Source organism: Ranitomeya variabilis, chromosome 4 (genome assembly GCF_051348905.1).
Source record: "Ranitomeya variabilis isolate aRanVar5 chromosome 4, aRanVar5.hap1, whole genome shotgun sequence".
NCBI lineage: Eukaryota > Metazoa > Chordata > Amphibia > Anura > Dendrobatidae > Ranitomeya > Ranitomeya variabilis.
In genome coordinates this window covers 771,538,668-771,560,710 of record NC_135235.1, presented here as the reverse complement: position 1 = coordinate 771,560,710, position 22,043 = coordinate 771,538,668, and the positions used below count along the sequence as shown (strand labels likewise).

The 22,043-nt window shown below is 47.2% G+C and overlaps 1 protein-coding gene across 1 annotated transcript in view; it reads left to right on the top strand.

The window, feature by feature from the left end:
* The window catches only part of LOC143768300 (uncharacterized), a 401,106-nt gene that overhangs the window by 112,487 nt on the left and 266,576 nt on the right, over positions 1-22,043 (top strand). The window lies entirely within an intron of this gene.

Sequence of the window (22,043 nt, the reverse complement as noted above, 5' to 3'; positions counted from 1 at the left end):
TACCCCGAGATAGCGAGCTTGTGGGACTGGGGAGAGTGGGCAGCCGTTTACTGTAATGGATACGTTCGTTGGGTGGGTCGCGTTAGATGGGGGAAAGACAATGAATTCTGTTTTGTCCATGTTAAGTTTTAGAAATCTAGCGGAGAAGAAGGATGAAATAGTGGACAGACATTGAGGGATTCTGGTTAGTAGGGTGGTGATATCTGGTCCAGAGATGTAGATCTGTGTGTCATCAGCATAACGGTGATACTGGAAGCCATGAGATTCTATGAGCTGTCCCAGGCCAAAGGTGTAAATGGAGAAGAGCAGGGGCCCAAAGACTGAACCTTGTGGGACTCCGACAGATAGGGGGCGAGGTGAGGAGGTGGTCTGTGAGTGGGAGATGCTGAATGTCTGGTCAGATAGGTATGATGAGATCCAGGATAGGGCCAAGTCTGTGATGCCAAGGGATGAGAGGGTCTGTAGTAATAGGGAATGGTCCACTGTGTCAAAGGCAGAGGACAGGTCCAGGAGGAGGAGGATAGAGTAGTGTCCCTTACTTTTGGCGGTTAATAGGTCATTGGTGACCTTAGTTAGGGCAGTTTCAGTGGAGTGGTGTGACCGGAAGCCAGATTGTAAGCGGTCGAAGAGGGAGCAGGAAGATAGATGGGAGAACAGTTCAATATGGACGTGTTGTTCCAATAGTTTTGAGGCATAGGGGACAAGTGAAATAGGGTGTTAGCTGTTGTGAACTCTATTTCTGGGCTCCCTCTTGTGGTCACAAGTGGTACTGTGTGAGTGTTGTCTTTCTGCAGGTTTGTGGCTGGCATCAGCTGTCTCGTTATAGTTGGGTTGGTCTCTATTTAGCTCACTTGGACTCTCAGTTCAATGCCTGCTGTAAGTGTATTCAGTGCTATTTTGATTCCTTCTGACTACCTTGCTACCAGTCTCTTCAAGAGAAGCTAAGTTTCCTTTGTTCATTTTTTGATCATCAGTGTTCAATATGTTTCTTGTCCAGCTTGCTAATATGTGATTCCCTTGCTTGCTGGTTGCTCTAGGGGGCTGAGTTTCTCCCCCCACACCGTTAGTTGGTATGGGGGTTCTTGAATTCTCAGCGTGGATATTTTGTAGGGTTTTCTACTGACCGCACAGTTCACTATCTGTCTTCTGCTATCTAGTATTAGCGAGCCTCATTTGCTGAATCTGTTTTCATTTCTACGTATGTGTTTTCCCCTTACCTCACCGTTATTATTTGTTGGGGGCTTCCTATATCTTTGGGGTTATTTCTCTTGAGGCAAGTGAGGTCTTTCTTTCTCTCTAGGGGTAGCTAGTTCCTCAGGCTGCGTCGAGACGTCCAGGATTTTAGGCACGTTCACCGGCTACCTTTAGTGTGTTTGGTTAGGATCAGGTTTGCGGTCAGTTCAGCTACCACCTCCCTAGAGCTTGTTCTATATTTAGTATCTTAGCTAGTAGTTCCTGTGATCCTCTGCCACTGGGATCATAAGAGTACAGCAGGCCCAAAAGTGTTTAATGCTTCGCAGAAGTGGGTAAAAGAAGTCCTGAGTACAATTTTTTTTTTCCTCTCCCTTTGCTGCAGTCTGTTCAGCTTCTCTCATCCCCTTAATCTCTGGGTGGTTTTGAGCTCAGCTGCAGACATGGATATTCAGAGTCTGAATTCTAGTGTGGATCATCTTGCTGCAAGGGTGCAAAACATTCAGGATTTTGTTGTTCATAGCCCTATGTCTGAGCCAAAGATACCTATTCCTGAGTTGTTTTCTGGAGATAGATCTAGGTTTCTGAATTTTAAGAATAATTGTAAATTATTTCTATCCTTGAGACATCGTTCCTCTGGTGATTCCGCTCAGCAAGTTAAAATTGTTATCTCCTTGTTACGCGGTGACCCTCAAGATTAGGCTTTCTCTCTGGCTCCAGGAGATCTTGCATTGCTTAATGTGGATGCGTTTTTTCTGGCGCTTGGATTGCTTTATGAGGAACCTAATCTTGAGAACCAGGCAGAAAAGGCTTTGCTTGCTCTCTCTCAAGGTCAGGATGAAGTAGAGGTGTATTGTCAAAAATTTAGGAAATGGTCGGTGCTTACTCAATGGAATGAGTGTGCCCTGGCTGAAAATTTCAGAGAAGGTCTTTCTGAAGCCATTAAGAATGTTATGGTGGGGTTCCACATGCCTACAGGTCTGAGTGATTCAATGGCTTTGGCCATTCAGATTGATCGGCGTTTGCGGGAGCGCAAATCTGCGCATCCTCTGGCGGTGTTTTCTGGGCAGAGACCTGAGTCAATGCAATGTGACAGAACTCTGACTAGAATTGAGCGACAAAGTCATAGACGTCAAAATGGGTTGTGCTTTTACTGTGGTGATTCTACTCATGTTATCTCAGCATGCTCTAAGCGCTTAAAAAAAATTGCTAAACCTGTCACCATTGGTAATATACAGCCTAAGTTCATTTTGTCTGTTACTTTAATTTGTTCTTTGTCATCCTACTCGGTTATGGCTTTTGTGGATTCAGGTGCTGCCCTGAATCTGATGGATTTGTCGTTTGCTAAGCGCTGTGGTTTCGTCCTGGAGCCTTTGGAATTCCCTATTCCACTAAGGGGAATTGATGCTACACCATTGGCTGAGAGTAAGCCTCAGTATTGGACTCAAATGACCATGTGCATGACTCCTGTACATCAGGAGGTGATTCGCTTTCTTGTGCTGCATAATTTGCATGATGTTGTCGTTTTGGGTCTGCCATGGCTGCAGGCCCATAATCCAGTTTTGGATTGGAAAGCTATGTCTGTGTCAAGTTAGGGTTGTCAGGGGATTCATGGCGATACTCCTTCGGTGTCGATTGCTTCTTCTACTCCTTCTGAGGTCCCTGAATTTTTGTCGGACTACCAGGATGTATTTGATGAGCCCAGATCCGGTGCCCTGCCTCCTCATAGGGATTGTGATTGTGCTATAAATTTGATTCCTGGTAGTAAGTTCCCTAAGGGACGACTTTTTAATTTGTCTATACTAGAACATGCCGCGATGCGGAGTTATATAAAGGAGTCTTTGGAGAAGGGACATATTCGCCCATCCTCCTCCCCTCTTGGTGCAGGATTTTTTTTTGTGGCCAAGAAGGATGGTTCCCTGAGACCTTGTATAGATTACCGTCTTCTAAATAAAATCACGGTCAAATTTCAGTATCCTTTGCCATTATTGTCTGATCTGTTTGCTCGGATTAAGGGGTCCAGTTGGTTCACCAAGATAGATCTTCGTGGTGCGTATAACCTTGTGCGTATTAAGCAGGGGGATGAATGGAAAACAGCATTTAATACGCCTGAAGGCCATTTTGAGTACTTGGTGATGCCTTTTGGACTCTCTAATTCTCCTTCTGTGTTTCAGTCCTTCATGCATGACATATTCCGAGAATATCTGGATAAATTTATGATTGTGTATCTGGATGACATTTTGGTCTTTTCTGATGATTGGGAGTCCCATGTGAAGCAGGTCAGGATGGTGTTTCAGGTCCTGCGTGCTAATGCTTTATTTGTGAAGGGCTCAAAGTGTCTCTTCGGAGTACAGAAGGTTTCCATTTTGGGTTTTATTTTTTCTCCTTCTACTATTGAGATGGACCCAGTCAAGGTCCAGACTATTCATGACTGGACTCAGCCTACATCTGTTAAGAGTCTTCAGAAGTTCTTGGGTTTTGCTAATTTCTACCGTCGCTTCATCGCTAATTTTTCTGGCGTGGTTAAGCCCTTGACGGATTTGACCAAGAAGGGTTCTGATGTGACTAATTGGTCTCCTGCGGCCGTGGAAGCCTTTCGGGAACTGAAGCGCCGGTTTTCTTCAGCTCCAGTCTTATGTCAGCCTGATATCTCTCTTCCTTTTTAGGTCGAGGTGGATGCTTCTGAGATTGGAGCAGGGGCTGTTTTGTCGCAGAGAGGCTCTGATTGCTCTGTGATGAAGCCTTGTGCCTTCTTTTCAAGAAAATTTTCGCCTGCCGAGCGGAATTATGATGTTGGTAATCGGGAGTTGTTGGCCATGAAGTGGGCATTTGAGGAGTGGCGACATTGGCTCGAGGGAGCTAAGCATCGTGTGGTGGTCTTGACTGATCACAAAAATCTGATTTATCTCGAGTCTGCCAAGCGCCTGAATCCTAGACAGGCTCGTTGGTCGTTGTTTTTCTCCAGTTTCGATTTCGTGGTTTCGTACCTGCCTGGTTCGAAGAATGTGAAGGCTGATGCTCTTTCTAGGAGTTTTGTGCCTGACTCTCCGGGAGTTTCAGAGCCGGCTGGTATTCTCAGAGAGGGAGTGATTGTGTCTGCCATTTCCCCAGATTTGCGACGAGTGCTGCAGAAATTTCAGGCGGATAGACCTGACCGTTGCCCACCAGAGAGACTGTTTGTCCCAGATAGATGGACCAGCAGAGTTATTTCCGAGGTTCATTCTTCGGTGTTGGCAGGTCATCCTTGGATTTTTGGTACCAGAGATTTGGTGGCTAGGTCCTTCTGGTGGCCTTCCTTGTCGCGGGATGTGCGTTCCTTTGTGCAGTCCTGTGGGATTTGTGCTCGGGCTAAGCCTTGCTGTTCTCATGCCAGCGGTTTGCTTTTGCCTTTGCCTGTTCCGAAGAGGCCTTGGACGCACATTTCCATGGATTTTATTTCGGATCTTCCAGTATCTCAGAGAATGTCTGTCATCTGGGTGGTGTGTGATCGTTTTTCCAAAATGGTCCATTTGGTGCCCTTGCCTAAGTTGCCTTCCTCCTCCGAGTTGGTTCCTTTATTTTTTCAGAATGTGGTTCGCTTGCACGGCATCCCTGAAAATATTGTGTCCGACAGAGGATCCCAGTTTGTGTCCAGATTTTGGCGGATTTTTTGTGCTAAGATGGGCATTGATTTGTCTTTTTCGTCGGCCTTCCATCCTCAGACGAATGGCCAAACCGAGCGAACTAATCAGACATTGGAAACTTATTTAAGATGTTTTGTTTCTGCTGATCAGGATGATTGGGTGACTTTTTTACCATTGGCCGAGTTTGCCCTTAATAATCGGGCTAGTTCTGCTACTTTGGTTTCGCCGTTTTTCTGCAATTCTGGTTTTCATCCTCGTTTTTCCTCGGGTCAGGTGGAGCCCTCTGACTGTCCTGGGGTGGATTCTGTGGTGGATAGGTTGCAGCAGATTTGGAACCATGTGGTGGACAATTTGAAGTTGTCACAGGAGAAGGCTCAGCGTTTTGCCAACCGCTGTCGCGGTGTGGGTCACCGACTTCGTGTTGGGGATTTGGTATGGCTGTCTTCTCAGTTTGTTCCTATGAAAGTCTCCTCTCCTAAATTCAAGCCTCGCTTCATCGGTCCTTATAAGATTTTGGAAATCCTTAATCCGGTGTCTTTTCATTTGGACCTCCCAGCATTGTTTGCCATTCATAATGTGTTCCATAGGTCTTTGTTGCGGAGGTATGTGGTGCCTGTGGTTCCTTCTGTTGAGCCTCCGGCTCCGGTGCTGGTTGAGGGCGAATTGGAGTACGTGGTGGAGAAGATCTTGGATTCTAGTATTTCTAGACGGAGGCTTCAGTATTTGGTTAAGTGGAAGGGCTATGGTCAGGAGGATAATTCCTGGGTATCTGATTATCATCGGGACACATGTGTGTTGATCAGGGCCTCCTGATGAGCCGACGAGGCGAAACGCGTTGAGGCGGTACTGGGGAGAGGTGGACTACATGCTGGAGCTGGATGAGTATATTAATAGCCGTGTTGAAATCTGAAGGCATACTCATCAGCGTGTTTGTGTATATCAGTCAAAAGCATGTGTGCAGCGTTCTGACGGTATTATTGTATATATAGTGGAGTAGAAATCAATTGCTCCAAGGCTGCTTCTATTGATCTCCTCTCCCACATGTTCCTTATTGTTTTTATGGCACGGTTTGGGGTCTAGCTAACCCTTAGTTATAGGAGTGTTTATGTATAGTCGTGAGGGGTTCCCTTAGACATACGATTGGGTAGTGGGAGCCTGGATTACCAAGGGTTTAACAGGGACCATAGGGCCAGCCACCGTGGAGTGGGGGCGCCACAACGTTTCCCCTAGGGCGCCAACCCCCGCAGGTAGGCAGGTACCAGCTCAGATATCATTGTAGGGTTACTAGTTCTTGAAACCAGTTTTTTCACGGTGTGTTTTTTGTGATAATAATAATAATAATAATAATAATTTTATTTATATAGCGCCAACATATTCCGCAGCGCTTTACAACTTATAGAGGGGACTTATACAGACAACAGACATTACAGCATAACAGAAATCACAGTTCAAAACAGATACCAGGAGGAATGAGGGCCCTGCTGCTCGCAAGCTTACAATCTATGAGGAAAAGGGGAGACACAAGAGGTGGATGGTAACAATTGCTTTAGTTATTTGGACCAGCCATAGTGTAAGGCTCGGGTGTTCATGTAAAGCTGCATGAACCAGTTAACTGCCTAAGTATGTAACAGTACAGACACAGAGGCTATTAACTGCATAAAGTGTATGAGAACATGATGGAGGAACGTGATTATGTTGTTGTTTTTTATTAATAGGCCACACAGGGATAATTAGGTTAATGCGTTGAGGCGGTAGGCCAATCTGAACAAATGAGTTTTTAGTGCACGCTTAAAACTGTGGGGATTGGGGATTAATTGTATTAACCTAGGTAGTGCATTCCAAAGAATCGGCGCCGCACGTGTAAAGTCTTGGAGATGGGAGTGGGAGGTTCTGATTATTGAGGATGCTAACCTGAGGTCATTAGCAGAGCGGAGGGCACGGGTAGGTTGGTAGACTGAGACCAGAGAGGAGATGTAGGGTGGTGCTGAGCCATGGAGTGCTTTGTGGATGAGGGTAGTAGTTTTGTACTGGATTCTGGATTGGATGGGTAGCCAGTGTAATGACTGGCACAAGGTAGAGGCATCGGTGTAACGGTTGGCGAGGAATATGATCCTGGCAGCAGCATTCAGGACAGATTGGAGCGGGGAGAGTCTGGTAAAAGGTAGGCCAATTAGTAGAGAGTTACAATAGTCCAGACGAGAATGAATAAGTGATGTTTTGGGAAGACCACAGGATGGTGGTTTTTTAACATTTTTTGAAATAAAGACATTTTAATGGGGCTTTATATGATTTAATATTTACCTACCCTTGTGCAATACTAGACTTTTGTTAAAACCAGTAAGGGGCACCTTTAAGAAGGTGCAAACTATTTACAATACAGTTTGTGAACCATTCACCGTCCATGATTCGGCAGTCTTTGTAACATTGTGGAACAAAAGCAAAAAGGAAAACAAAAGCAAAAATAAAAAGCAATAGGGATCCCGGGTAAACGAAGGGATCCCTTTAAGAATGACCCTGGTCGGGTATTAGCAACAAAAAGCAGGGAAACAAACAGTTAACTATGTACAGTTGCAGAGCATGAGGATCTTATTCTGGTTCTGGCGGCCTCCACCGAGGCTTTACCTGACAGGTGGCCCTCTGCGGCCCAGGTAGGCTTGACTCCAAGTCTACTCCCGGTGCCAGGTGTACCCCATGGGTTTGGGTCCTCTGCACGACCAGGTCGTGCGCCACGATGAGTGTCTGCGTGGGCCGATGGATGATGCTGGCGGCAGAGGCTGCGGCAGCTACTTCAGCGGCTAGCTCCTCCCCCTCGGTTCTGGATACCGACAGGACGGCAGTATAGCGCTGCATGTCCCGGGCCCACCAGCTGCTTCCCTTCAGACGCAGGCGATACGTCACCATGTCTCCAGGTTTCAGGAGGGACTTTACACCATCTCCGCACAGGCAGGGCTCCACCTCGTCCCGGGTGATGCGGACTCCCAGGGCCGCTCCAATTTCCTGGACAAAGCCTTTCCCCTCCTGGGGCTGGTAGACAATCACAACGCCCCATTTCGGCAGGGAGCCCTCCAGCAGCTCACCTCGCGCCTCCCGCTCCACTTCCCGCTGGAACTCCGCAATCAGATGGTTCCTATATTCTCCCCAAGGAAAGGGCCAGAGGTCATGCCCCCCGGTACTTTGGGGCCAGGCAGCGGGGATACTGGGGCACCAGTGGTCGCAGCGGCGGCCGGGTCTGGTGCGGAGGTGAGGCGACCTCCCTGGGGGTCGTGGCACTGAGTACCTTCACTTGAGGTAACTCCTCTGGTGCCACTCCACTCTCCTGAGGGAGGAGTACGGACTGGGGACCATTCAGGCATGGGATGCCCCATCGGCGGGTCCCATGGGTCCAAATCCTCCAACGGGGGCATGTCGGAGTAATCCTCCGGTGCCGGGGGTCGGTGCGGGGCCATCCTTTTCCGTAGGCCTTCTCTGGTCTCCAGTCCCACCTCATCTGAGTCATAGATTCGTTTCTTCGGTCTCCGCCCGCCATAGAAGATCAGGAGGCGGGTCTCAACTGCTGACGGACACGTCCTCAGGATACAGAAATATTTAGACTGGGCGTGTTGTGAACTCTGTTCTTGGGCTCCCTCTTGTGGTCACGAGTGGTACTGAGTGAGTGCTGTCTTTGGGCTCCCTCTGGTGGCTCTTTTTGTCATTCTGCGGGTCTGTGGCTGAGATCAGCTGTCTCGTTATCTGCTAGTTGGTTCCCTATTTAGCTCACCTGGACTTTCAGTTGTTGCCGGCTGTCAATGTATTCAGTGCTATTCTGATTTCCCCTGACATCATTCGTTATCGGTCTCTCCAAAAGAAGCTAAGCGTGGATATTTTGGATAGGGTTTTTTACTGACCGCACAGTCTCCTATCTATCTTCTGCTATCTAGTGATTAGCGGGCCTCATTTGCTAAATCTGTTTCATCTCTACGTTTGTGTTTTCCCCTTAACTCACCGTTATTATTTGTGGGGGGCTTTCTATATCTTTGGGGCATTTTCTCTGAGGCAAGTGAGGTCTTGCTTTCTCTCTTTAGGGGTAGTTAGTTTCTCAGGCCGTGAAGAGACGTCTAGGATTTCAGGTAACATTCCACGGCTACTTTTAGTGTGTATTGGATAGGATCAGGATTGCGGTCAGTCCAGTTACCACCTCCCTAGAGCTCGTTCTATGTTCAATTACTTAGCTGGTTTATATCTGCGATCCTCAGCCACTAAGGATCATAATAGTACAGCCGGCCTAAAAGTGTTTAATGCATCGCAGAAGCGGGATAGGAGAAGTCCGGAGTGCATTTTTTTTTTCCTTTGCTGCAGTTTGTCCAGCTTCTCTCTTCCCCTTAATCTCTGGGTGGCTCTGAGTTCAGCTGCAGACATGGATATTCAGAGTCTGACTTCTAGTATGGATCATCTTGCTGCAAGGGTTCAAAGCATTCAGGATTTTGTTGTTCACAGTCCTATGTCAGAGCCAAAAATTCCCATTCCTGAGTTATTTTCTGGAGATAGATCTAGGTTTCTGAATTTTAAGAATAATTGTAAATTATTTCTTTCTTTGAGACCTCGTTCCTCTGGTGATTCCGCTCAGCAAGTTAAAATAATTATCTCCTTATTACGTGGTGACCCTCAAGATTGGGCATTCTCCCTGGCGCCAGGAGACCCTGCATTGCTGAATGTGGATGCGTTTTTTCTGGCGCTTGGAGTGCTTTATGAGGAACCTAATCTTGAGAACCAGGCAGAAAAGGCTTTACTGGCTCTTTCTCAGGGGCAGGATGAAGCTGAGGTGTATTGTCAAAAATTTAGGAAATGGTCGGTGCTTACTCAATGGAATGAGTGTGCTTTGGCTGCAAATTTCAGAAAAGGTCTTTCTGAAACTATTAAGAATGTCATGGTGGGATTCCCCACGCCTGCAGGTCTGAATGAGTCAATGGCTTTGGCCATTCAGATTGATCGGCGTTTGCGGGAGCGCAAATCTGCGCACCATCTGGCGGTGTTTTCTGAACAGAAACCTGAGTCTATGCAATGTGACAGAATTCTGACCAGAATTGAACGGCAAAATCATAGACGTCAAAATGGGTTGTGCTTTTACTGTGGTGATTCTGCTCATGTTATCTCAGCATGCTCTAAGCGCTTAAAAAAAATCGCTGAATCTGTCACCATTGGTGCTATACAGCCTAAATTCATTTTGTCTGTGACTTTAATTTGCTCTCTGTCATCCTACTCGGTTATGGCTTTTATGGATTCAGGTGCTGCCCTGAATCTGATGGATTTGTCATTTGCCAGGTGCTGTGGTTTTATTTTGGAGCCTTTAAAAATCCCTATTCCACTGAGGGGAATTGATGCTACACCATTGGCTAAGAATAAACCTCAGTACTGGACTCAAGTGACCATGTGCATGGCTCCTGTACATCAGGAGGTGATTCGCTTTCTTGTGCTGCATAATTTGCATGATGCTGTCGTGTTGGGTCTGCCATGGTTGCAGACTCACAATCCAGTCCTGGATTGGAAAGCTATGTCTGTGTCAAGTTGGGGTTGCCAGGGAGTTCATGGCGACGCACCTTTGGTGTCGATTGCTTCTTCCACTCCTTCTGAAGTCCCTGAGTTTTTGTCGGACTACCAGGATGTATTTGATGAGCCCAGATCCAGTGCCCTACCTCCTCATAGGGATTGTGCTATAAATTTGATTCCTGGTAGTAAGTTCCCTAAGGGACGACTTTTTAATTTGTCTGTGCCAGAGCATGCCGCTATGCAGAGTTATATAAAGGAGTCTTTGGAGAAGGGACATATTCACCCGTCCTCCTCCCCTCTTGGTGCAGGATTCTTTTTTGTGGCCAAGAAGGATGGTTTTCTGAGACCTTGTATAGATTATCGCCTTCTAAATAAGATTACGGTCAGATTTCAGTATCCTTTGCCATTATTGTCTGATCTGTTTGCACGGATTAGGGGGTCTAGTTGGTTCACCAAGATAGATCTTCGTAGTGCGTATAACCTTGTGCGTATTAAGCAGGGAGATGAATGGAAAACAGCATTTAATATGCCCGAAGGCCATTTTGAGTACTTGGTGATGCCTTTTGGACTGTCTAATGCTCCTTCTGTGTTTCAGTCCTTCATGCATGACATCTTCCGAGAATATCTGGATAAATTTATGATTGTGTATCTGGATGACATTTTGGTCTTTTCTGATGATTGGGAGTCCCATGTGAAGCAGGTCAGGATGGTATTTCAGGTCCTGCGTGCCAATGCCTTATTTGTGAAGGGCTCAAAATGTCTCTTCGGAGTCCAGAAGGTTTCCTTTTTGGGGTTTAATTTTTCGCCTTCTGCTATTGAGATGGACCCAGCCAAGGTCCAGGCTATTCATGACTGGACTCAGCCTTCATCTGTTAAGAGTCTTCAGAAGTTCCTGGGTTTTGCTAATTTTTACCGTCGCTTCATCGCTAATTTTTCTAGCGTGGTTAAGCCCTTGACGGATTTGACCAAGAAGGGTTCTGATGTGACTAATTGGCCTCCTGCGGCCGTGGAGGGCTTTCGGGAGCTGAAGCGCCGGTTTTCTTCGGCTCCAGTCTTATGTCAGCCAGATATCTCTCTTCCTTTTCAGGTCGAGGTTGATGCTTCTGAGATTGGAGCAGGGGCTGTTTTGTCGCAGAGAAGCTCTGATGGCTCTGTGATGAAGCCTTGTGCTTTCTTTTCGAGGAAATTTTCGCCTGCGGAGCGGAATTATGATGTTGGTAATCGGGAGTTGTTGGCAATGAAGTGGGCATTTGAGGAGTGGCGACATTGGCTCGAGGGGGCTAAGCATCGTGTGGTTGTCTTGACTGATCACAAAAATCTGATTTATCTCGAGTCTGCCAAGCGGCTGAACCCTAGACAGGCTCGTTGGTCGTTTTTTTTCTCCCGTTTCGATTTCGTGGTCTCGTACCTGCCTGGTTCGAAGAACGTGAAGGCTGATGCTCTTTCTAGGAGTTTTGTGCCTGACTCTTCTGGAGTTTCAGAGCCGGCTGGTGTCCTCAGAGAGGGAGTGATTTTGTCAGCCATTTCCCCAGATTTGCGACGAGTGCTGCAGGAATTTCAGGCAGATAGACGTGACCGTTGTCCACCAGAAAGACTGTTTGTCCCAGATAGATGGACCAGCAGAGTTATTTCCGAGGTTCATTCTTCGGTGTTAGCGGGTCATCCTGGAATTTTTGGTACCAGAGATTTGGTGGCTAGGTCCTTCTGGTGGCCTTCCTTGTCGCGGGATGTGCGTTCCTTTGTGCAGTCCTGTGGGATTTGTGCTCGGGCTAAGCCTTGCTGTTCTCGTGCCAGTGGATTGCTTTTGCCTTTGCCTGTCCCGAAGAGGCCTTGGACGCACATTTCCATGGATTTTATTTCGGATCTTCCAGTCTCTCAGAAAATGTCTGTCATCTGGGTGGTGTGTGATCGTTTTTCTAAAATGGTCCATTTGGTGCCCTTGCCTAAGTTGCCTTCCTCCTCCGATTTGGTTCCTCTGTTTTTTCAGAATGTGGTTCGTTTACACGGCATCCCTGAAAACATTGTGTCTGACAGAGGATCCCAGTTTGTGTCCAGATTTTGGCGGACCTTCTGTGCTAAGATGGGCATTGATTTGTCTTTTTCATCGGCTTTCCACCCTCAGACGAATGGCCAAACCGAGCGAACCAATCAGACCTTGGAAACTTATTTGAGATGTTTTGTTTCTGCTGATCAGGATGATTGGGTTAGTTTTTTACCATTGGCCGAATTTGCCCTTAATAATCGGGCTAGTTCTGCTACTTTGGTTTCGCCGTTTGTTTGTAATTCTGGTTTTCATCCTCATTTTTCCTCGGGTCAGGTGGAGTCTTCTGACTGTCCTGGAGTGGATTCTGTGGTGGATAGGTTGCAGCAGATTTGGAACCATGTGGTGGACAATTTGAAGTTGTCACAGGAGAAGGCTCAGCGCTTTGCCAACCGCCGTCGCTGTGTGGGTCCCCGACTTCATGTTGGGGATTTGGTGTGCCTGTCTTCTCGTCATGTTCCTATGAAGGTCTCCTCTCCTAAGTTCAAGCCTCGTTTCATCGGTCCTTATAAGATTTTGGAAATCCTTAACCCTGTGTCATTTCGTTTGGACCTCCCAGCATCGTTTACCATTCATAATGTGTTCCATAGGTCTTTGTTGCAGAGGTATGTGGTGCCCGTGGTTCCTTCTGTTGAGCCTCCTGCTCCGGTGCTGGTTGAGGGAGAATTGGAGTATGTGGTGGAGAAGATCTTGGATTCTCGTATTTCTAGATGGAGGCTTCAGTATTTGGTTAAGTGGAAGGGCTATGGTCAGGAGGATAACTCCTGGGTGGCCGCCTCTGATGTTCATGCGGCCGATTTGGTTCATGCCTTCCATGTGGCTCATCCTGATCGCCCTGGGGGTTTTGATGAGGGTTCGGTGACCCCTCCTCAAGGGGGGTACTGTTGTGAACTCTGTTCTTGGGCTCCCTCTTGTGGTCACGAGTGGTACTGAGTGAGTGCTGTCTTTGGGCTCCCTCTGGTGGCTCTTTTTGTCATTCTGCGGGTCTGTGGCTGAGATCAGCTGTCTCGTTATCTGCTAGTTGGTTCCCTATTTAGCTCACCTGGACTTTCAGTTGTTGCCGGCTGTCAATGTATTCAGTGCTATTCTGATTTCCCCTGACATCATTCGTTATCGGTCTCTCCAAGAGAAGCTAAGTTTCTGTTTGTTCATTTTTTGCTCATCTGTGTTTAATATGTTTCTTGTTTATGATGAGTTCTGTCCAGCTTGCTAATATGTGATTTCCTCACTTGCTGGTAGCTCTAGGGGGCTGAGTTTCTCCCCTCACACCGTTAGTTGGTGCGGGGGTTCTTGAACTCTCAGCGTGGATATTTTGGATAGGGTTTTTTACTGACCGCACAGTCTCCTATCTATCTTCTGCTATCTAGTGATTAGCGGGCCTCATTTGCTAAATCTGTTTCATCTCTACGTTTGTGTTTTCCCCTTAACTCACCGTTATTATTTGTGGGGGCTTTCTATATCTTTGGGGTATTTTCTCTGAGGCAAGTGAGGTCTTGCTTTCTCTCTTTAGGGGTAGTTAGTTTCTCAGGCCGTGAAGAGACGTCTAGGATTTCAGGTAACGTTCCACGGCTACTTTTAGTGTGTATTGGATAGGATCAGGATTGCGGTCAGTCCAGTCCACCTCCCTAGAGCTCGTTCTATGTTCAATTACTTAGCTGGTTTATATCTGCGATCCTCAGCCACTAAGGATCATAATAGGGCGGCCATTGTCTTTCACGCTCTCCAGCTCATGTACGCCCACTCCACGCCCCTCTTCTTCTCCTGCGCTCCTCGTAGGGCTGTAATGGCAGTGGTTTTGGCAGGCATTTTTGGCGGCAAGTGGCAATACACAGTCTTTGCAATAAATCACAGTTCAAGCACAATTCAGACACAGTTCCAAGGCACACATGACCTGATTCTTCAGGCTTAAGTAGATCCTGTTCATGACGGGAAGTTGGAGCGCCCCCAGATGCAGGGCCGCTGGGTACTCGGTACCGGGCCTCTCTGTCTCAGTCCTGGGGTTGTCACGGTGGCTAGACCCGGCCCGTTACCCTGCTAAGGGGCGTCCAATGAGAGATGTGATGCTGGTGCGTGGTGCAGGTCGCGATGATTAGCGAGGACACAGGGTTGCAGTCTCTTTACCTCTTTTCTGAAGGCTTCAGGATCCTCAATCCAGAGTACTGCTAACAGGGCTGGTTGAGACCGGCCGGTCCAAAGGCACATCCAGAGTTTCCTTTGCAGGTGGAAATCAGTGCCTACCTTCTAGCGCCTGTGTGTTGTAGTACCTCCCTGCTGAGCACCACGGGATAGTCCTCACAACTGTTGTGTCTGTTTCTGATGTTATTTCTCACAACTCGTATCTGTTCTGATGTTCTTCTCCATCCCCCAGATGATATGGCTAGGACGCACCCGTATAATGTGTGACTGTGATACCTGGTCAGGAGAACTCCTTAGGTGCCATCAGACGTACCATCACTTCCCATAGTGGCGGAGCAACAGTACTGCAATGACCAGGACTCTGGGGCACTGCATATGGGCATTACAAGTCTAGGAGACCCGCTCCTTAACATTGGGCCTAGTTTTAATTGTGCTTGGGCAGGGAAGTCTATGTGCACATGTCCACATCACTGCAAAGCTTGCAGACACTGTATGTGAGTCTACAGATCTCCCTGCATACATCAAAAGGCTCCATTACTGCCTGCTGCTGCGTATTTTATATATACCTAGCTGCAATTTCTGTGGTGCAATTTTTTTTTTTAATGTTATACCTGCTTATTTTATTATAAAGCAATCCATAGCTCCCTTTCTTGTACATTTATTTGCTTGGTCACGCTACAGCCAGGTCATCACAATACAAGAGCATGAAACTATAATTCTTTAACTATTTTTTTTGGGGGGCCAGGCATCAGATGTGAGTGCTTCGCTTTGCAGGCATATGTTGCATTTTTTGGTCTGCTAGCCTTGGTCTACTCATTATTTTTTCTTTAAACAATATTTAAAAAAAAATAAAAATGTTTTAACTGTGATCTCCGTCAGACGCTCGGTGTATCTGTGGTCTCCAACAACTTGCTTTTCAGGCATACTGATCACATAATTTTTCTCTAAATAAATCCATTTGTATTGAGCTTTTAAAATATTTCAGTTGTCAATTTAAAATGGGCAAGGCAAGGGACGGGGAAGTGGATGTGATGCTGATGGTGCATGCAGAGGACAAGGCTGTGACAAAGCTGAAAGTTGGCCACAACAAAGACGCACATGTTCGCGCTCGACATCACTATTGAAGCCAGAGCAGTGTGAAACACTTGTTGGTTGGATAGCGGATAATGCTTCAAGTCACTTAGCCACCACCACCCCCTCTATGTATTCCACACGGTCTTTCCATTTTTCCTATCTCTGGACCATCCTCTTATGACCTAGTGTATACCTCTCCAATCTAAAAATATTGAAATACTATTATATTTTGATTTATATCCCTGTCTCTGAGCTGTTGGTAGGGAGCAACATATCTCGTTGGACACATTCTGGCTTCATATGCATGAACCTGTGTTCGCCCCTCTCCTTTTGTTATTTTCTTTCATAGATGGATTCACTTTGGATTTCAGTATGATTGATCATTCATTATGTCTCCTCATTCTCTGCCACTAGATCACCAGGGTTAACGGGTTCTGTGCTGCTTCAGCCAGTCAAATTTTTGGCAAGGGTGTCTATGATGCCCATAAAATAAATTTAACAATTTTACTCCCCCAGGGGGGGAAATGTTTGTCAGCCCATGCGCTTCGTGTATGGGCATTACGAGTCTAGAAGACACACTCTTTAAATTGGGCCACGTTGTTAATGAGGCCTTCCTGACCGTCTCCTCATCCACCACCACTACATCACCAGGGTTAACATGTTCTGTGCTGCTACAGCCAGTTCAATTTTTGGCAAGGGTGTCTATGATGCCCATAAATTATTTTTTAATAATGTACCCCCAATGGGGAAATGTTTTTTAGCCCATGCACTTAGTGTATAGGTATTACGAGTATAGAAGACCCGCTCCTTTGTAATGGGAAAAAAATTTATGAGGCCCTCCTCCATGATTCCTCCAAGAGGGGATTCTGTTGCGTGCAAATTTGGGTCAAGGCGGCCCTTGCATTCAATGCATAAGGAAACAGTATGGCAGGACCAACTGAAGAATATGAAGTGGGTTTTACTGTGGCCATCCAGTACCTGGGTTCAAAGGCTTATTGGAGTGCATATGACTTGGTAGGAGGGCAGGCCTTGCATTCAAAGCAACTTTTTTTCCGGAGGCAATCCTGTACCTCTCGTAAAAGGGGTATTGGGGTGCGTTGTAATTCTTGGCAGTCTAGCCACTCACTGCATAGGCAATAACAGCATAGGAGACCCACTGTTTAATAATGGACTTTTAAGAATATTAATGCCGCCTGATGCCCCTCTAAAAATATGCTTTGCGACTTTAAGAGTCCCTCCTTCAGAAATGAAACAAGATGTGTCTCCTTTTGTGTCACACACCACATGGCCAGCTAGGGGGGTTACATGTTACAATGACATTTCCCAGTGAATGCATTTGTATTGGTTGAAAGCAATATTAAAGTTGAAAAACACATAAAAAACGCTGCGTGTGAACATAGCAAAAGTGGTGGAGGAACATTTTGGTCTGGGGTTAGTTATTTTGCCATATGTATAAGTCATTACCCTGCAAAATCCTTTTTGTTTTAGTTTTTGTATGTTTTTTTGTTGCACCTGTAAAAATGGCATGAAATGGACAACATTGCTTATAGCTGCAACCTAGGAGTCAGAAATGCTTCCACGGGAGATCCCCATGATGTTCCTGTGTCATTTCAACAGTGTTTCCATAATTTTCAGACTTTTTTAGACCTTAAAAGGACCCCCAGGGGGATCGCGGTAAAAACACTCGGGTTTCCCATAGACTTACATTGGGCTCGTTGGTCGGGTCGAGTATCCGAGTATTCCAATTTGCTCGACCCGAGCATTTTAGTGTTTGCCCATCACTAACTGCCTGCCTTTTTGGAGTAAAATATATAAAATTAGTAGCTACATTTCTCCTTGCTCTATAACATACTGTCACGTCCTCTGAAGTGAATTACGCTACTAATTTGGGTTGGCTCCGGACCCGTTATTAAGGAATCTGAGCTGGTGACAGCAGATTTGTCCTGTGCATTTGGGGAACCTGGTAGCGACGAACGGCGTTGATAATTATTGTTCCCACCTGAGTGGGAGTAGTTATATCGCCCTTGCTGCAGTGTGCCTGCAGCGCCCCAGAGTCCTGGTCGTTGCAGTACTGATGCTCCGCCGCTAAGGGGGGCTATGGTACGTCTGATGGCACTGAAGGAGTTCACCTGACCAGGTATCACAGACACCAATGCATTTCACAGTCTGGCCTCCAGGGGGAGCTAAGGGTGCTATGTATTAGGCCACTCCTCACAATCTGGTAAAACTGGGGGTTAGATAGGAAGTTAGAGAGAAGCTGACTGGGAATTGAACAGGCAACACCCTGTGGCAGAGGGTGTTGCAGGGAGAGACTCAGGGGGGTCCCTGTCAGGGGTGGGATCCTGACAGAGGCCTAGCGAACAGAGAGAACGTTACGGGACCATGCCTGCACTTCATCGCGGCGGTACCCAAAGAAAGGACAAGAAGCGAGGTCCATTGTGCTGAGTGAGAAACGAGATCAACGCAACAAGGAGAAACACCAGTAGGAGTCGTGCTGTAAGACAAGGCAACATCCTACTGAGGCGCGTAACCGGTGGCCGGAACGCCGAGGAAGTATTAGGCTCCAGGCAATACTTCAAACCTACGGCAGGACAGTCAGTTATAGGCAGCCTGTCTCACCCAATTCACCTAAGAAGACACAGGGGGCAACAACATGAGAGGGGCGACACTAGGGTCCCGGAAGAGCTCCGAGCCTACCCGTCATACGGGTGCGTCCTAGCCATAGCATCTGGGGGGGACGAAGAAGAACATCATAATCGAGTTGTGAGGGAACACGAGAAACAGACACAACAGTTGTGGGGACTATCCCGTAAGCACAGCAGGGGAGGACCACAACACACAAGCGCTAGAAGGTAGGCACAGATTTCCACCTGCAAAGGGAACTCTGGAGGTGCCATCGGACCAGCCGGACTTGCGCAGCCCGGCTAACCGTATTCCGGACTGAGGATCCTGAAACCTTCAGTAAAGAGGTAAAGAGACTGCAACCTGGTGTCCTCGTTATTTACTGCGACCTGCACCGCACCACGACAGCACCACCATCTACACTTTTCATTGGACGCCCCTCAGCAGGGTCACGGACCGGGTCTAGCCACCGTGACAATCCCAGAACAGAGACTCAGAGGCCCGGTACCGGGTACCCCTCGGCCCTGCGGCAGTGGGGGCGCCGCATGCCTATTAGCCAGTACAAAGTAAGGCAGCCTTTCTGGCGACTAATTATCCTAGGTACAGAACCCTGTCTGACCTGAAGGTAAGGGGTGCACCACAGAGCTGCAAGTTCCAAACCGGAACTGGGATATAGATAAATCCCCGTCAAAAAGAACTGGGCAACCAAACAACCCCGTTTCATGACATATTGGTGTGAGTGGTGGGGATGATTATCCTCCCCAGGATCTGTGACAACTACAAACGGCATGCACTCGGTGGATAGAAGGACTGGGGGCTTGGGAAGCAGAACATGTCTATGATTCTATGGATATCTTCATGCTGGAACAATTTATGTCTACGCTCCCAGGTGACTTAAAAGAATGGGTGGCGGATAGAAAACCACATCATCCACGTCCCCAACAGGTGTACACTGTGCTGCAATGGGGCTGGAATGCTGAAGGAGAGGATCCCACTACCCCAACCAGAAGAGGCATATGTGGTGCAAGGACAAGTGTCCCAGACTAGATGGGACACCTCAGCGACCATGAACCAGTATCTGCAGCCAGTCTGGGTAGAGGGCGTAGAGGCTGCGGGGCTCTGTGACTCAGGAGCCTGTTACATTGATCAAACAACATCTAGTACTGGCCCAGTTTATCGTTCTAGGCAGCCGGATGTTAGTTAACTTAGCTGGAGGAGGATCTCTAAACATTCGGTGGGCCCGACTACATTTAGACTTGGGTCACAGTCGTGGAATGGTGGATGTAGGAGTAGTGCAGCACCTACCAGTATATGTGTTGCTGTGAAACAACCTAGGAGCAGGTTTGGTGTGCCACTGGGCCAATGTCGTAAACCAAAGCCAAGTATCGGTTCACACTATGTCAGCCGAGACGGAGAGCAGTCTCGACATGCTGACTACTCCCTTGCCAGTGGTAATGCACAAAATGTAATGGCTGTTACCATGAAGGAATGTGACCTGGGGAGGTAAATTACATCAGGGAGGTGACCCTGGGACACTGGGTCTACCATCACCCTGGCAGCCCAAATAATGCCCCACAGAACATTATTTACCAGGCCGCCAAGTGACCATTCTCCAAGCTGGGGGTCAGCACTCTGGGGTTGGATGCAATGGATACAAGTTCGGTTCTCATCGGGTACGTGTGGAGTTTCCCAGGTCCAACCATGGATCAGCGGGAGGATATGGAGGACCCCGCAGGAGAAACAGACCCCTGTCCTAGCTAACTAAATACAGAGTCCTTGTCTCAGGGCTTCCCCCATCGGGGAGTTGGCAGGATCTGACAGATTATATGAAACACGCTGGTGATGTCTTCTACGCCGATGTACACCAGGATGGAATGGGGACTGTGAAGTTTATTTGCAATTTCGACATGGAATATGCCTTGAGGAAACCAGATGATACAAAGTTTTGTTCTCATGAAGATGAAACCTCTTCCATTCGTGTCTGTGCTGAAAAAAGTGGGGGAGGAATGTGAGGATAGAGCGGAGACTTTTTAAAGCACGGAGCACCAGATGCGTCGATATTGCTGTTTATTAGATATTTTCTGGCTGTTTAAATTAGTGATTTTCTTGCTCCTCAGTTCATCCTCAGGAATCAATGTTTACATACACTGATAGTAAGCAGAGGAAGACAAGCAGGCTAGATCTTATGTAAACCTAAGGCCAGACAGTAGATTGCTAAAGGTACCGTCACACATAACGATATCGTTAACGATATCGTTGCTTTTTGTGACGTAACAACGATATCGTTAACAAAATTGTTATGCGTGACAGCGACCAACGATCAGGCCCCTGCTGGGAGATCGTTGGTCGCTGGGGAAAGTCCAGCACTTTATTTCGTCGCTGGATCACCCGCTGACATCGCTGAAATGGCGTGTGTGACGCCGATTCAGCGATGTCTTCACTGGTAACCAGGGTAAACATCGGGTTACTAAGTGCAGGGCTGCGCTTAGTAACCCGATGTTTACCCTGGTTACCATTGTTAAGTAAAAAAAAACACACTACATACTTACATTCCTGTCGTGTCCCTCAGCGTCAGCTTCCCTGCGTCCCCCAGTGTCAGCGCCGGCCGGCCGTAAAGCAGAGCACAGCGGAGACGTCACCGCTCTGCTTTCCGGCCAGCGCTTACACAGTGCAGGGAAGCTGAAGGCGAGGGACGCGACAGGAATGTAAGTATGTAGTGTTTTTTTTTTTTACTTTTACAATGGTAACCAGGGTAAACATCGGGTTACTAAGCGCGGCCCTGCGCTTAGTAACCCGATGTTTACCCTGGTTACCCGGGGACTTCGGGATCGTTGGTCGCTGGAGAGCTGTCTGTGTGACGCTGCAGCGATCGGCATCGTTGTCTAGATCGCTGCAGCGTCGCTTAATGTTACGGTACCTTAAGGGTAAGGCCATGTGCACACGTTCAGTATTTTTCATGTTTTTTTCGCGTTTTTTCGCTATAAAAACGCAAAAAAAACGCTAACATATGCCTCCCATTATTTTCAGTGTATTCCACATTTTTTGTGCAAATGTAGCCTTTTTTTCCGCGAAAAAATCGCATCGCGGAAAAAAAAGCAACATGGTCATTAAAATGCGGAATTGCAGGGGATTCCGCACACCTAGGAGTGCATTGATCTGCTTACTTCCCACACGGGGCTCTGCACACCATGCGGGAAGTAAGCAGATCAAGTGCGGTTGGTACCCAGGGTGGAGGAGAGGAGACTCTCCTCCACGGACTGGGCACCATATAATTGGTAAAAAATAAAGAATTAAAATAAAAAATAGTCCTATACTCACCTTCGATATCTTCCCGCCTCTCCGCTGCATGCTGCCGCTTCGGTTTCTATAGCTGGTGTGCGGTGAAGGACCTGCGATGACGTCACTGTCTTGTGATTGGTCGAGGCCGGTCATGTGACCGCTCACGTGACCGCGACGTCATGGAAGGTCCTGAACCACACCGGCATCTATAGGAACGGACGCCTGCAGGTGAGTATAACCATTTTTTTAATTTTTTTTATTATTTTTAAACATTCTATCTTTTACTATTGATGCTGCATAAGCTGCATCTATAGTAAAAAGATGGTCACACTTGTCAAACGCTATGTTTGACAAGTGTGACCAACTGTCAGTCAGTTTTCCAAGCGATGCTACAGATCGCTTGGAAAACTTTAGCATTCTGCAAGCTAATTACGCTTGCAGAATGCTAAAAAAAGCGAAAAAAACGAAAAAAAAAAAACGCAAAAAAAAATGCGGATTTCTTGCAGAAAATTTCCGGTTTTCTTCAGGAAATTTCTGCAAGAAATCCGGACGTG